General features: G+C 35.1%; 1 protein-coding gene and 1 pseudogene across 5 annotated transcripts in view; one reads left to right on the top strand and one right to left on the bottom strand.

Annotated features, from left to right (window-relative positions):
* The window catches only part of RNF13 (ring finger protein 13), a 150,428-nt gene that overhangs the window by 72,672 nt on the left and 60,526 nt on the right, over positions 1 to 17,230 (bottom strand). The window lies entirely within an intron of this gene.
* On the top strand, positions 14,122 to 14,702 carry LOC112932810 (GTP-binding nuclear protein Ran-like; annotated as a pseudogene).

Genomic DNA, 17,230 nt, shown 5'->3' with positions numbered 1-17,230 from the left:
TGAGGAAAAATGGGTAAACATAAGTGCCCTACAATCACATTTAGGCAGAGTTCACATTCGAACATAATCTCTCTCTCCAAAATAAATAAAGAGATTAGATAGGGAAGCATGGGGCTTCCCAATGATGAGGAGGAAAACCAAAATGATTAGTCTTACTTAACATTTTACAAACTTGTGGGAAGAGGAACAGAACTGAGAAATCATCAAGACTTAGACAACATGATCATAAAATCTTCTGGGTCATATGAAACCTATGTACAAAACAGAGTTTAAACCAAGAAGAAAAGTGCTAAAATACTGACACAGAGTTTATGGAAACTCAGAGGGGAAATACTTAGTGGGCTGAAATGTCTATCACAGATTTTATGGGACCTGAATTACCCTTTAACTAAAATGAGAGGAAATTTGAGCAAACAATAGAAGAGTTGGGAGAAATTTTTCACATGGTAGGAAAGAGAAAGAACAAAAGGTGGGACCTAGCAAGGTCTATAAAAATGGAGTTTAAAGTATAAATTCTTGGAACACGATTACCTGTATTCAAATTCTGACTCTGTCATATACAAGTTGTATAAACTTAGGCAAGTTAAGTTCACTTCTGTAAAATGAGCCTGATAATATAACCAATTTAAAGAGTTATTCTGAGGATTATATGATTTAATATATGTAAAACACTTAAAATAGTGGATAGGCCTGGCACATATTAAATAAATGCTAGCCTTGATTATTGTCATTGCTATTGATTTTTCTTGTTGCTCTTGGAGAATCAGAGGTGAGAAAAAAGAAAGCAATGGGCCAAACTGTGCAGGACCTTGAAGATCATTCTGAAAAACAGATATGGGGTCTACTTTGTCAGGGTTCACAGAAGGCAAATGAATAAGGCACTGACATGGCTGAGGCCCTGTTCACTTGAACAACAGTGAAAAGGCAAGCTCAAAATCAGGATTATTTCAGACAGACAGGTAACATTCCATGAACACCATACACATTTCCTACAGATGCCCCATGTTTCTAAGAACATTTACCTTCAAGTTATAGGCAAAAGATGTTTCATTCAAAATAGCAGCCAATTTTAAATATATTCTCTTCTAATTTTAGTGATAATACAACCTTTAGTTTATTATTTCAACATTTTATTATAAGTGTAAAAAGGTCACTTTTTTTAAAGATTGATTGATTGATTTGACAGAGAAAGAGGGGGGGAGGAGTGGCAGGCAGGAGAGGGAGAAGCAGGCTCCCTGCTTAACAGAAAGCCTGATATGGGGCTCAATCCTAGGACCCCGGGATCATGACCTGAGCTAAAGGCAGATGCTTAACTGACTGAATCACTCAGGGGCCCCAAAAGGTCATTTATTTTTAACTAGGAAGCTGAAAGAATATATTGAAATATGTCAGATTATAATTAATTCAGAATAAAATATGATTTAGAGGGAAATTTCTGTGACATTATAATTTTATTTACTAAAACTAGTATTAATAGAGGTTAAAAATGTAATAAATAAATAAATAGGAAAATTCTATCTGGAAATTCTATCTAGTTTGGGTATAAATATAAAAAAATACACCTCTCTCAAGATGCATTGTAAGTGCTTGACTACTAGGAAGAGAACAACTAAATTTAATCATACCTTCAGTGACTTTAAAACACCCATCTTTTATTTTCTTTTGTCTCTAAATCTTTCCTGCCCAAGAATGAACTTGAATTCACTTTTTTTTAAGATTTTATTTCTTTACTTGAGAGAGAGAGAGAGAGAGAGAGAGACAGAGCATAAGCAGAGGGGAGGCAGAAGGACAGGGAGAAGCAGACTCTCTGCTGAGTAGGGAGCCCTACGTGGGGCTCGATCCCAGGACCCTAAGATCATGACCTGAGCTGAAGGCAGATACTTAACCAAATAGACATCCAGGCACCCCTTGAGTCCATATTTTATGTTGATATTTTAAAATATTTCTACATTAATGGTGTTATCTACAATAAAACCCCACAATCAACATATTTTCTGGTAAAACACTGAATGTTTTCTTCTAAATAACAGCAACAAGAGAAAGATGCTCACTCTCACCACATCTATTCAGCACTGTACTGAAACTCTGGCCAATGAAATAAGGAAGGTAGGAGGCACGGGGCAGTAGGAGGTGGGGAAGAGAGAGAGAATAAATATAGATTACAAAGGAAGATGCTCTTAATTTGCAAATTGACATAATCATATACTTAGATGAATTAATAAAAGGCTGCAAGAGGAAATAACTGAGTTTAGAATTCTATTTCCAGATTAAGCTTCCTTCAAAAATGAAGGTGAGGAGCACCTGGTGGCTCAGTCAGTTGAGCAAAGGACTCTCAGTTTTGGCTCAGGTCATGATCTCATAAATCCTACTTATGTCTCTGCCTACGTCTCTGCCTCTCTCTGTGTGTGTGTCTCATGAATAAATGAATAAAATCTTTAAAAACAAAAAAAGAAACAAAGAAATATTAAAAGGAGCCCTTCAGGCTGAAATGACTTGAATCTACAGTAACTTGAATCTACACAAAATAAATAGCAGCAGTAAATATAATTGCATAGGTATTATGAAAACAATAAGATATTTTTATTGGGCACCTGGGTGGCTCAGTCAGTGGTGTGCCCAACTCTTGGTTTCGGCTAATGTTATGATCTCATGGATCCTGGGATCCAGCCCCACATCAGGCTCATCAGGCTCCCCACCTATCCTCAGCAAGGAGTCTGCTTAAAGATTCTCTCCATCTGCCCCTCCCCCTCACACACACATGCCTGTGCTCTCTTGCTTTCTCTAAAACAAATCTTTTTTAAAAAAGATATTTTTATTTGTAACTCTTTTCTTCTTATTGTTCTAAAAGACAGCTGCATAAAAAATGTGTTAATGGACTTAGATAAAGTTATAATTTGTATGATAATAATACTATAATAGCATCACAGAGGAGGTAAGATAAAGGTATATATTGGATCAAAATTTTTATATGTAACTAATCTGAACTACACTATTTTAACTTAAAATGTTAATTGCAATACCAGGACCATCACTATGAAAATAACTAAAAGACACATAGAAGAAACAACAAAGAAATTAAAAAGGTGTGTCAGAAAATATCCATGTAATACAGAAAAGGCAGGAATTGAAAAAACAAAGACTAAGAGAAAACAAATTAAGTGGCATATGTAAATCCTACTTCATAAGTAATTACATTAAATGTAAACAGTTTGAACATCTCAATCAAAAACCAGAGATTGGCAGAATGGATTAAAAAACATGATCCATCTATGTACTTCCTATAAAAGAATCAAACTTTTCAAAGACACATATAGGTTGAAAATAAAAGGAAAAAGATATATCAGGCAAACAGTACAAAACCTAAAAATAAAAATTCTTACTAAGACAAAGAAAGACATCTTATAATGTCTTCCGTCAAGAAGATATACGCATCATAAACATATATGCAAACAAGTCAGAAGATCAACAAAGAAATGGCAGACTTAAAGAAAACGATAAACTAACTAGACCTAACAGACATCTATGAAACATTCCACTCAACAATAAACATTTTTCTCAAGTGCATATTCTCCAGGGTAGACCAGATGTTATGGCATAGAACAATCCTTGGTAGCTTTGAAAGTACTAAAATCATACAAAGTTTTCCAACCACAATGAAGTTAGAAATCAACATTAGAAGGAAATTTGGGAAATTCACAAATGTCAAAATTAACACATCCTAAGCAACCAATGAGTCAAAAAAGAAACCACCAAGGAAATTATAAAATACTTTGAGGTGATGAAAACAAAACATATCAAAACTTACGAAATGCAGCTAACACTGCATTTAACAAAATCAATACTCTTTCATGATAAAAACACTCGATAAGTATCAAAACAGGATGGTACTGGCACAAACATACACACATAGATCAATGGAACAGAATAGAGAGCCCAGAAACCCACAATTATATAGTCAATTAATCTACAACAAAGGAGGTAAGAATATACGATGGCTAAAAGACCATCTCTTCAACAAATGGTGCTGGGAAAACTGAACAGCTATATGCAAAAGGAAGAATATGGACCACTTTCTTATACCATACACAAAAATAAACTCAAATGGGGACTCCCGGGAGGCTCAGCGGTTGACTGTCTGCCTTCAGCTCAGGACATGATCCCAGTCCAGGGATTGAATCACACATCGGGCTCCCTGTGAGGAGCCTGCTTCTCTCTATATCTCTGCCTCTGTCTCTCAATGAATGAATGAATGAATGAATGAACAAACTAAACTCAAGTGGATTAAAAATGAAATGTGAGACCTGAAACCATAAAACTCCTAGAAAAAAAACACAGGCAGTAATCTCTAACACTGGCTTTAGTGACATTTTTCTAGATCTATCTCCTCAGACAAAGGAAACAAGAATAAAAATAAACTACTGGGACTACACCAAAATAAAAAGCTTTTGCAGAGTGAAAGAAATTATTAACAAAATGAAAAGGCAACTGAATGGGAGAAGATATTCACAAATGATTTATCTGATAAGAGGTAAATATCCAAAATATATAAAGTATACAACTTAACACTAAAGTATGTGTTGACCAAAGACGTGGAGAAAAAGGAATCCTAGGGAACTACTGATGGGAATGTAAATTAGTGCAGCCACTGTGGAAAACAATACAGAGGTTCCTCAAAAATTAAAAACAGAAATATCATATAACCTGGTAATTCTGCTAGTAGGTATTTACCCAAACAAAATAAAACACTAATTCAAAAAGATACATGTACCCCAATGTTGACTGCCATTATTAATGAATGAATTAATTAAAGGACATATCTTTTTGGAGACAATGTTCAGTTCCCCTATCAGAAATGTGGAGATAATGCTAGAATCTATGAAACACTGATTCCTAATGTAGCCATTATGCTTAATATATGATACCTGGAACTGTATCTCCTGATTATTTTATAAACACTACAGTGCTGGCATGGGGCAGGCCTTGAAAAAGTAATGACCATATTTTTTTCATGATATTGTTTGATATCATTCATATTAAAATGATATCACTGAATTAAAATTAGATATGGAAGGGAACTTCCCCATCCCGATCATCTTGGTAAAAACATTAATTATCAGAAAACTAAATCTATTATCTTGAAAAATAAGGATGATAAAGTAACATTTAGAGTACTTTGTACATAAGATTTTATGTTCCTTAAGGAAACAAACTACCTTGTTTATTTGTATATATATCTCAAGCCTAGAAGCTCTCTCACATAAACACTTATTCAATCAAAATAAATCACAACTAAGGTAACAGTCTGACCGGCCCCACCCAGCAAGATGTATGCCATAAATATAAAAGCTCCTTATATTTGTTGCTTAGTTCCCCCCGAAAACCATGCCAAAAATTTTACCTCAGTCATCATGGATAAAAGTGTTCCTAAAATATTTTTCATTTTCCCAGCTTTCTCAGTAAAAGGTACCAAACATGATCTGACCTTTTCCAATGACTTGGGGGATCTGGTGAATAAGGCTTCTCCAGACCTTAGCTGGTTTTTCTCCTTAATGTTAAGTGTTAAATCTCACTTCCTCTCTGTCTACTCATTAGTACTAGGCTACTAATAGTAATTCCAGCTTTTCCCCACCCTTAATTCTCTTCTGTGGTAGAGAAAAAAAAGAAGTAAATCTGATAAGAATACAACTCCTTAAAAAAAAATTAAGTACGTAAAAGTTCTAAGAGAAACTGTCAAGGAAAGTATGTGGTTTTAATGCTGAAGCTTTGTGACATTTATTATGGTGATACAAAGGCATGTTTCTTCTCTTATATAAATAAGGTGATATTTTAAGAATGTTGACCTTTTGACAAATGGCATATGTTTATCTAGGCTTGGAGGTAAGTTGAATTTATTTGTTTAATTAGAAAGTATTTTTGTTAGGGCTGGTAAAAAAAATCTGTTTGTATGCAAAGCATACAAACTTACTTGTTTCAAGTATAGCACAAACAGAAGCTAGAATCCTTGGTAACTTTAAAAATTAAAGATTTTAGGTTGCATTCCAGTGGCAGCATCTTAAAGTTAATCTTTGTTTTGGTACATGGGAAAGCAATTTTTAAATACTGCAGGTAATAAAAATTGTGGGTAGTAAAATAATTTAGTGGACCTTGGTTGAACTCTTTTTTTTTTTAATAAAAAGAAATTTCATATACCAGAGTATTATAGGTAGTATTGGTAAATACTATTTCATCAAACTTTATTATTGGCTATGTGTTGTATATGTAATAGGGCATGAATAAAAATAAATTTCTTACTGTGGATTTGGCTGTACTTTCTTACAGTCAAAAAAGTTGAAAACCTACTTATATAATGAGTTCTTAATGTTCTGTAGGTTGTCTGCAATCATAAACTTGTGCTTTTCATTGCAGCAATACTATTCCGCCACACATCATCACAAAATTAAAGTCTTTCTAAGTCTCTAAATGTGGCTATTTCCAATGAAGTTTTAATAATTTATTTAGCACATGATTAGTACAATAAATTAAAACTAAAATAAACCTTTTTTTCTTAGAGATGTTAAGAAAACCCAAATGAACCTTTATGTGCAGCTATTTCTAATATTGCCACCAGTTTGAAGATGCTTTAAAAAAAAATCTCTTAAAAATTTACCAGTTAGACATCACAATACAAGCATCCATTCAAAAACTGGAAAGAACTCAAATTCAAAAGCTCACCTTACACATAAAGGAACTAGAGAAAAAGCAACAAATGGACCCCACCCCCTGCAGAAGAAGACAGTTAATTAAAATTCGAGCAGAACTAAATGAAATCGAGACCAAAAGAACTGTGGAACAGATCAACAGAACCAGGAGTTGGTTCTTTGAAAGAATTAATAAGATAGATAAACCATTAGCCAACCTTATTAAAAAGAAGAGAGAGAAGACTCAAATTAATAAAATCATGAATGAGAAAGGAGAGATCACTACCAACACCAAGGAAATACAAACGATTTTAAAAACATAAAAAAAACAAAAAAATTTACCAGTTAGAATTAACTATATTAGTTAAAAGTTTCCTAAATAAATTTTCAGAATTGCATCTTAAGTTTCATAGAGGTATCCATTAAATATTTTCTAGTTACATGCGCATATTAAACTGCATGTTAAAGTGAAAAATATGATCAAAATTCATATTTTTTGGATACTGCTGGTATTCATATTCTAACCAAATCTTAATTCTCACCCTAATGAGAAATTCCATTTCAACCCACCCACCACTGTAAATAAAGCTTGTTGAAAGAACTTTTTTGTGAACAAAAAGAAAACTCTCTGCACTTACTATGAGCTGACCAGGAATTCCCAGGTATTGACAGACCTGTACTACATTTGAAATGCAACTGAGGGAACAATTACAAAGAGCATTTTGATGCTCGGCACCACCCAGTGGTAGGACTCTGACTATACGCCCTCCTTTACTGCTCACTCATTTTGGTGCTCCAGGCACCATACTAAAAAACTCAGTACATAGAACTGCATAAAACATAAGCTCTACTCCCAAGAAGCTGAAGTGAGAAAGTATTCATGTTTTTTTAGGCTAGAATCAAGCTGGGAAGAAATAAAATAATATATAGAAAAAAAAATCTACTGTAAAGAACTAGGAAATGCACAGTACTTTTGGGGTTTGGTCTGTCCTTAGCAAAGAATTTTTTCATCACAACATTTTCAAATAGAAGATAGAAAATGAGTAGCTTTAACAAGCCATCACTTTGTGATACACTTAACATCACTCTATTAAAACATTTGAAATTACTATAAAAATATTCCAAATATGAAGATCAGGTATTAATACTAGTTTAATATGATCTTTAGTTAGAATAAAACCTAAAAAAATTTACCTAATGGAGCCTTTAATGAAGTTTAATTAATTTTTTAAAAGACTTCATTTATTCATTTGAGAGAGAGAGAGAGAGAGAAAGAGAGAGCACGAACGGGTGGAGGGACAGAGGGAGAAGCAGACTCCCCACTAAGCAGGGAGCCAGGTGTGGGGCTAGATCCCAGGAAACTGGGATCATGACCTGAACTGAAGGCAGACACTTAACTGAATGAGCCACCCAGGTACCCCTGAAGTTTGATTAATTAACATAAACTAATTAATATTAGCGACAGGTCTCTTAAACTTGAGTAATGAGTACTCCAATATTCATTTACTATTAAATTGTGTATATACATACATTATGAATACTTTTTGTGTATGCTAGTTTCAAAACACAAAAAGGTAAAAAGTCAGGACAAAAAAGAAAACAGTATATAGCACACATCCCGGGTGGTTCTGGAACCTAGCCTCTTCTGACCATGCTGGCTATACACACTGGGTGTCAGCAGTTCTAGCAGAATCTAAAAAAACTGGAGCTTCACTTTATAGTCCAACTTCTATGGGACTTCTATGGATCCTCTGCAAAAAATGTGGCCTAATTCTGCTTCCAAATGACAATTGAAAAAATTATCTGGAAAATGGGTTTTCTTTTCTTTCAGAATTGCCCACACAAAGCAACAGCAACTCAACCATCAGCCTGGCACAAACTACTTTTTCTCCTAGCCTAGATGTCAAACAAAGGAGAAAAAGTTGTTTTTCTTAAAAGGGAAAGAAATGAAGTAAAGAAATTAATGGGAGACTTAGAGAATAAAGATAAGTTCTTAAAACCTGACTATGATCTTCCTTTTTCGTCTAAAGAAGTAAAAAGAAATCTCTTTCTCAAATGATCAAAGCAATGCAGATAAGAATGGAGCAGGGACACCTGGGTGGCTCAGTGTTGAAAATCTGCCTCTGGCTCAGGTTGTGATCTCGGGGTCCTGGGATTGAGTCCCGCATTGGGCTCCCTGCAAGGAGCCTGCTCCTCCCTCTGCCTCTCTCTGTGTCTCTCATGAGTAAATAAATAAAATCTTAAAAAAAAAAAAAATGGAGAAGCACTAGTAGATTCATACGTCAATGCAAAAACTATTAATTCTACGTATAGGACAAAAATTCCTAGAAATGTAATGGCAGGGAACAATCAATGATTGAAATAAGATCCAGAACTATAGCAAATAATCCCGCCAAGATTAAATCCCATTCCAATACCATTCTCTCCTACATGTTATTTTAGGGTCACTACAGGCCACGCTGGGAAAAGCTACTCCACAGAAGATGTCACTAGGCTCTAGTGATATTTTACTCTCATTAAGAGGAGTTCAATGATATAATCCATCTTTTCTTCTTCCTTTAGATCCCATCTTTCCTCCCTCCTAGATATCCTTCATTCATAGTTTTTCTAAGTAATCTGAACACCTTAATTATGAAGCAAAATGGAAGAGATATATAAATAAAGTTATGGGCATTACACCTTTCATTAGGTTAGGGTAAAGTACATGTAATTTACTATTTTTAGTTTTCTTTTGCTATTACTTCCCTGGTAAAAGAAGAGTATTTTATCATTTCACTATTGCATAAACGTTATCAAGGAAATGTAAATGTGTATAAAGGAACCTAATTATTTTTTTAAGTAGGCTCCATGCCCAATATGGGGCTTGAACTCACAACCCTGAGGTTAAGAGTCACATGTTCTATCAACTGAGCCAGCCAGGTGCCCCAAAGAACCTAATTATTAAAATGCAAATATGTTTATTAATTAAAGGGTGGAAGAAACACGTGAACAAATTAATGAACTAGTAGCACAAAGCTGTTTGAACCATAAGTGGGTAAAAATGTTTCCATCCCCCAAGTATCCTTGAAAATGTTCCTTTGTAGAATCTTTTAAACATGATTCTGAAGAAGATTCATAACAAATGCTATAAATCACTTTGTAGGAATATAGAAAAGAGTAGGAAAAAATAAATAATGATATTAAGTGACTTTGGGATAATTTTCAGTTTAATTTCTAGTCAAAGTCATATCTACTTGCTTGGTACTATGGAAATAAGAGTGAAATCCTGGGAATCCCATGTACTATATAAGCTTAGAGGCCTGAAAGAGGATAATGAAAGGTAACTAGAAAACTGGAGAACTATTTTCATAAGATGATAAGATTGTATTAAAACAATAGTATGGGGCAGCCCCAGTGGCGCAGCGGTTTAGCACCGCCTGCAGCCTATGGCGTGATCCTGGAAACCCTGGATCAAGTCCCACGTCAGGCTCCCTGCATGGAGCCTGCTTCTCCCTCGGCCTGTGTCTCTGCCTCTCTCTGTGTGTGTGTATGTCTCTATGAATAAATAGATAAATAATCTTAAATAAAAATAAATTTAAAAAATTAAAAAAAATTAAACCAATAGTATGGGGGTACCTGGGTGTCTCAGTTAAGCATCTGTCTTTGGCTCAGATCATGAACCCAGGGGTCCTGGGATGGAGCCCTACATCGGGCTCCCTGTTCAGCGGGGATCCTGCTTCTCCCTCTCCTCCTGGCTCATGTTCTCTGTCACTATCTCTCTCTCCCTCAAATAAATAAAATCATTTTTTAAAAAGTATGTTTATTATAAGATGATCCAAATAACCCAAATATGTTTATGGTAATTTTCTTTCATAAAACATTGGGACCTAGAGAAAAATGTCTATGGAATAAATGAGTATCTAGGTTTAGAAATACTTCCAAGAACACTGAGTGAAGTGAACATGGAGCCAATGGAAGGTTCCAATAACACTGTTTATTCTTTAATCCAGTTAAATTTAATTGCAAATCCATAAAGTTCTAAATTATTTATTCAGCAAACACTTACTGAGTGTACACCAAGTTCCACACAATGTATCAGATGCTAAAACTACAGAATCTAAAACATTATCTTCTCGTTCACAGAGATTAAAGAATATATAAAAAAAGTGATTCAATGGGATTGACTAATATATTAAAGAAGTGATCTATTCAACCTTGGAGAAAATCAGGAAAGGTTTCAAATTACTTCATCTTAGAGCTAAAATAAGGTCTCCGTCCAGATAGCCAAGCTGAGGGAAGGTAATCCAGATGAAGAACACGGTAAAAATCAGACAGAAAGGGAGAAACTGCTCAATGCATATGTGAACTTGTAAATTCTTGAAGGTTAAGGTGAGAGGGCAGGTAAAATACAGAGGTGAGTTGAGAGAAAGGCAGAAGTCAGGTAAAGTGGGTTTGTACACCAAGTGTTATAAAAGTCATATTCCAACAGAAAAGGACTACCAACATATTCCTTATCATCTACAGTCCAAATGCAATTCTATCCATGCCAAGAAAAAAAAAGTAGAAGGAATAATATGTAAGTTCTTTCAGCTTCTTGATAACTGGCCTAGATGACTTTGCAGCTGCATCATTCAAAAGAATCATGAGAGCATAAAATGGTAATATAATTGCATCATATCTGTTTACCAAGCTTCCCTAGAGTTTAGTTAAAATAAAAGGACTATTTGAAGAAATTGTTGACTTGTATTAAAACCATATGATGAAAATATCTTGGATGGCAATGGCAATTAACAGACTCTGGTAACTAATCTTTATTTGGTTATAAACATAGAAATTTGTGTAGTTCTGAAAAGTTCTATTTTAAGAGATTTTAATGTTCTTGAAATAATCAGATATTTTTACAAATTTTTTTTTTAAAGAAGTCATATTTTCCACTGGGATGCCAATTCAAGTCTTCTGAGAACTCTGTGCCTCAGGAGATTATATTTTTCTAATTAAAAAATTTCATAACACCTTAATTTATTTATCAGAGCCAGTGATGTTTTTGACCTCAAATACTCACCAAAAACTAACATTTCCAAACAATTACATATTGTCACAGTAAAGAACAGCATTGTTCAAAGACAAACAAAATGACATTGTTTAGCTTTTCTTCTAAGGAGCTGCATTTTTCAGAGGATACAGTTTTTGTCAGTGTGAATAAAAGTGATTGTTTTCAGAATAAGCAGCTGGCGGGTAATCAACAGTTCTTATTAGCCTTCTGGATATCCTACATATCCAGAAACTAATTCCAAGTATGGGTTTTGCTGCATTTCTTTAGAGGAAGATAAACTAAAATGGCTCAAATGGGCTTCTCTCAACAGAAGACAAAAAATTAAAACAGTGCTCTTTTTAGTTTACAATGTTACAAATAGTGTAATTTCCTACCTTCCAAAAATTGTTAATTGCATTTCAGTTGTCTTATTAGCTGTCTGAATCAGAAAGCATTTGGGACAGTTTGTATAGAATAAATGTGCCATTTTCTTTATTGTAGGACACCACTTCATCACTGACTTCTAAGGAAGAAATAAGAGAAGTCTAGGTTTCTTCAATTATAGTACAATACGCATCTTCAAAAAAAAAAATCTAAAGAATTCCAAAAAGTAAACCCTGAAATACCTACCACATTACCAAAATTACCACCACCACCACCACCACCACCACCACAATTACTGAAAGATCGTGATGAAATTTTACTACTTCTTTTCCATTCTGCTCTGCACTATGGAAAGGGTTCCTTTCTCCAAGGAAAGCTTTGTCAAGTACAACTGATTCTCATTCGTCTGAGATAACTTGGGTATCCCTTTTGATAGGCAAGACAAAATACATAACCTTGCAACTAGTATCAACTGTAGCATTCTCTATGGGGCTGAATTAAGCATTTCTTGTACTTGGTCCCAGGATGCTACATTAGTAATAAGAAAGTGAGTTATTTTTTTCACTAGTTTCTTCAGTGTATTCATACAGAATTGTGAATATATATGAATGAACCCCTATTTTATACAAAGAGCTATTTATTTTCAATTCAGAAAAGTACTATAACATACATCCTAAGTGATTTGGTTCTATAACATACTTAATAAAAAACTATATATATTAATCTATTTGGAAGCCTAGAAAAATACAGGCATAGATTTTTTACCTGAAGATTATAACTAATAAAGCTAATAACCTATCAACCATGACTACCCTTAGAAAAAGAAATGCTCTTTGGGATAAGATTCCAGTTGTTTTTCCAGTAACTATGATGAATTTATCCTTATCTATTTCACACTACCTTGACAGGTGATCCATATCTTACTCATGTGTATTTATAAAACTTATATTTTATATATTACATGCTGGCATGACTAAACTGTCCTTTATAAGCCACATTAGAAATTTCACACTCAACTGTCATTGAGTTACTGCATCCTAGCATGACTTATCAGCTAATAATTTAGTTTTGGAAAGGTCATTGTGATGGCTAGTTTTATGTGGCAACTAGACTGGCCTAAGAGATGCCAGAGAGCTAGTAAAACAGTATTCTGAAGTGTCTCTGTAAAGGGGTTTCTAAAAGAGATTGGCATTTGATTCAAAAGACTTAGTAAAGAAGATCTACAACTCTTAGCAATGTGAGTGGGCATTATCTAATTTGTTGAGGCCCCAAATAGAATAAAGGAAAAGGGAAAGCAAATTATCTCTCTTCCTGATATCCACATCCCCTGCCCTCAGACATTAGAGCTCTTGATTCTTGGACCTCTTGACTCCAGGACTTCACACCATCGGCTCCCTTGGTTCTGAGACCTGAATTATATTCCTGGCTTTCCTTGCAAAAAGCAGACTATGAGAAACTTCTAGGCCTAATACAGTCAGCATCTTTGCCATCTTTAATTGTATTCCATTTTACATCAAAGGTAAGAAGTGTGAAACATCAATGTCTAATACTTGCTGCTTGCTCACTGTATGCAAAGCTCTGTTTGATAAGCATTTAACATTGATTATTTCATCTGCTCCTCACAACAATTCTGTGATGTAGAGAACATTATAATTCCTTTTTTACAGATAAAGAAATTGAGGCACAGAGAAGTGACAAAACTTGCCAGAGATCACACTGCCAATAAATGATAAAAATGGGAGTCAGCTCAGTCAGACAGGGCAGACACTTCTGGAAGCAACAGTACAATAGCTGTCCAAGGAGAACCCCAAGTCTAGTTCAAACTTGTATTGGCTGGCGATGGTGGTACTGGAAAAAACATGTTCCTGAAACATAATCTAATTGGTGAACTTGAAAAGTACATAGCCACCTTGGGTGTTGAGGTCCATCCCCTTGTGTTCCATACCAACAGAGGACATACTCAGTTCAATGTATGGGATATAGCTAGTCAGAAGAAATTTGGTGGGCTGAGGGAATGGGTATCACATCCAGACCCGGTGGGCCGTTATAATGTTTGCTATAGCATCAAGGGCTAATTACAAGAATGTGCCTAACTGGCATAGAGATATTTTAAGAGTGTGTAAAAAATATCCCCATCATGCTGTGTGGCAGCAAAGTGGACATTAAGAACAGGAGAGTTAAGGCACAATCTATTGATTGTTTTCCACTGAAAGAACATTTAGTACTATGACATTTCTACCAAAAGTAACTACAACTTTTTTAAAAAAATATTTTATTTATTTATTCATGAGAGACAGAGAGAGAGAGAGGCACAGGCAGAGGGAGAAGCAGGCCCCATGCAGGGAGCCCGATGTGGGACTCGATCCCAGGACTCCAGGATCATGCCCTGAGCCAAAGGCAGATGCTCCACTGCTGAGCCACCCAGGGATCCCAAGTAACTACAACTTTGAAAAGCCTTTCCTGTGGTCTGCTAGAAAACTAACTGGAAACCCTAACTTGGGAGTCTGCTGCCATGCCTACTCTTGCCCCACTGCAAGTTGTCATGGACCTAGCTTTAGCAACATAGTAATAATCATGATCTAGAGGTTGCTTAGGCAACTGCTCTCCTGGATGAGGATGATCACCCGTGAAAAAGTGCAACTGGAGCCAAGTGTCAAAAGTCTAGCTAGTTATCTTTTTAAGATTTATTTATTTATTTGAGAGAGAGAGAGAGTTGGAGAATGGGGGGCGGGGGGGGGGGCAGGAGGGGCCGAGGGAGAGACAGAATCTGGAGCAGACTCCACACTAAGCACAGACCTGACATGGGGCTTGAGCTCTGAGATCATGACCTGAGCTAAAACCAAGAGTTGGATGCTTAACTGACTGCACCACCCAGGCATACCAGAAGTCCAGTTTTATAGGCAACTGTCCTGTGAGGTCAGTGGTACAGCATGTTTGCCACTTTATTATATAACTGAGCAGGGCCTGTGCTTAATCTTCAGGATGTAGAAGGAGATGAATGGGCTTCAAAGTGAATGTGGCAGTTTAAAAAGTGCCTTCATTTTTTGGACCTGCATATTTAGCTGTTTTGGAATGTAAATGTTTCCTTCCTGAGTTTCAAATAAAAGACTGCTAGAGTCACATCACAATATCCAGTGGTGAAAGCTCTTTTGTCACTGTCATTCCCATTCCTTTTAGTTTAGAATCAGAATAAAGCTGTATTTCAAATGGAAAAAAAAAAATGGAATTCAAACATATGCAGTCTATTTCCAGACCTTAATTAAAATTAGTATGTTTTCCCTATAAACTCAGGTCTCATATTTTCAATGGAACTGAGACAAGACAGAAACCATTAGGAACAAGGAATCTTTAGCCTTAAATGTCTACAATATACTGTTTGTGAAGGAAAGATAATAGAATTTAAAAACGTACAACAGACTAGAATCTTATTAAAACTGTATCTACATGGTGAGGTATAATGAGAAAATTTCTAACATTTTTCTAAGATAAGAATCCTCACTTTTAACATTCTTACATGTGCGCGTTTCTTTAAAAATGCACTATACACCTAAGTAGAAGGCTTACTATACTACATAGCTTAACAAACTTATATTGCTCTTCCACTATGCACTATGCTACAAACTAGATAACAAATATAATTAAAAGGAACTCTAAACACAGATCACAAGTGAAATACATATATAATAAAAAATAATATGATAAAGAGTGAAGGAGAGATTTACAAAGTGGGAGAGTGGCACAGTGAATTGGAATGATTCATTCTATCAGTGAGGGCAGGAAGGAAAGGAAGGCTTCCAGAAAAGATAATATCCTTAGCTAGCACTTAAATGTCATCTTGGACAGAGATCTTGCTCAGGGGAAATAGTATGTAAAGGCACAAAGACGGAGTCAGCATTGTACAACAAGTCAAGAGAGAGACTTCAAGGAGGTAGTATGGCTGCAGCTTAAAATTTGAAGCAGGAAGTAGGAAGAGACAAGCTGGATTACAGCTAATCATAAAACTCTATTAGAAGCACTCAGACTCATGATGAGGACCCACTAAAGGGACTGGAGGGCTAATAAGCCTACCTACCTATTCATCCCTGAGTTGTGTTTTCACCATCAGAAATAAACATTCAATGACAGTATTTCCTTAAATTTTGCAGTGAACCACCTTCTATCCCCAACAACAACAACAAAAAAAAACAAAACAAAAAAAAAAACAAAAAAAAAAAGTTATTTAAATTAAAAAAAAAAGGCATTGCAATTTCTAGTTAATAAAGACTGGACTGAGACAAAAACTACATAGCATAATTATGCAATAAACCTTAGAATCAACAAATTTTAGTTTACTCTTAATTTCTTAGCAGCAAGAAATTAATGAAATATTACAATAATGTTTCCTTTTTGTGGAACAACCTCAAATTGTTACAGTTTAGCTCTGGGTCAAATCTTGAAATGGCTTAAATTCAAACTACTATACAAAAGACATATAATTCTGAAGAGCATGAAATCTATAGCTGACTTCAAGTTCTAGTTTATTTCCCACTTAAAGGCAATTGAGAGTTTAGATTTGGAACTGATATACAATAGTAACAAACCTATCATTTACGAAGTGGTCTACATTTCCAAATCCTTTTACAGTTATTGTTTTATTCGTTTAATAAGTTTATTATGGAATTGTCATTTCTTTCATGAAATGCAAGGAGAAGAGGCAAAATTCAGGCACACCAGGAGTCTGTTCCTATTGAACAAATCATCTCAGATCAAGCTATGTCAAGTACATGAAGTAATTATCCCAGGTCTATTCTCTAAGATACATGCAAGAAACTACATGACATTCAGGTCTGAGGTAGTTCAACAAGAGTAACATCAGGACTTGTTTTATACAGGCCTCAACATGGCTCTTTAGCCAAGACCATCCAAAACCAGATTTATAAAGACATTATTAAAAGTATCAAAAAAAACAAAAAAACAAAAACAAAAAAACAAAAAAACCACACCTTTAGAGCAGCACTGATGATAATGAGGGAGGTTCTATGGCAAACTTTTACTATCCGACCTAACCCACACCAGGGAGACAAACTTTGTGTAGGTGACAGAGATATCTTAAGGCAAAAGAGAAATGCCAACGTAAATTTAAATATATGTATAGTATTGGTAATTAAAGGCATAAAAC

The sequence above is a fragment of the Vulpes vulpes genome, chromosome 11, assembly GCF_048418805.1.
Source record: "Vulpes vulpes isolate BD-2025 chromosome 11, VulVul3, whole genome shotgun sequence".
Lineage (NCBI taxonomy): Eukaryota > Metazoa > Chordata > Mammalia > Carnivora > Canidae > Vulpes > Vulpes vulpes.
Note: the sequence above shows the minus strand (reverse complement) of the source record. Positions and strands in the feature narration are given on the sequence as shown.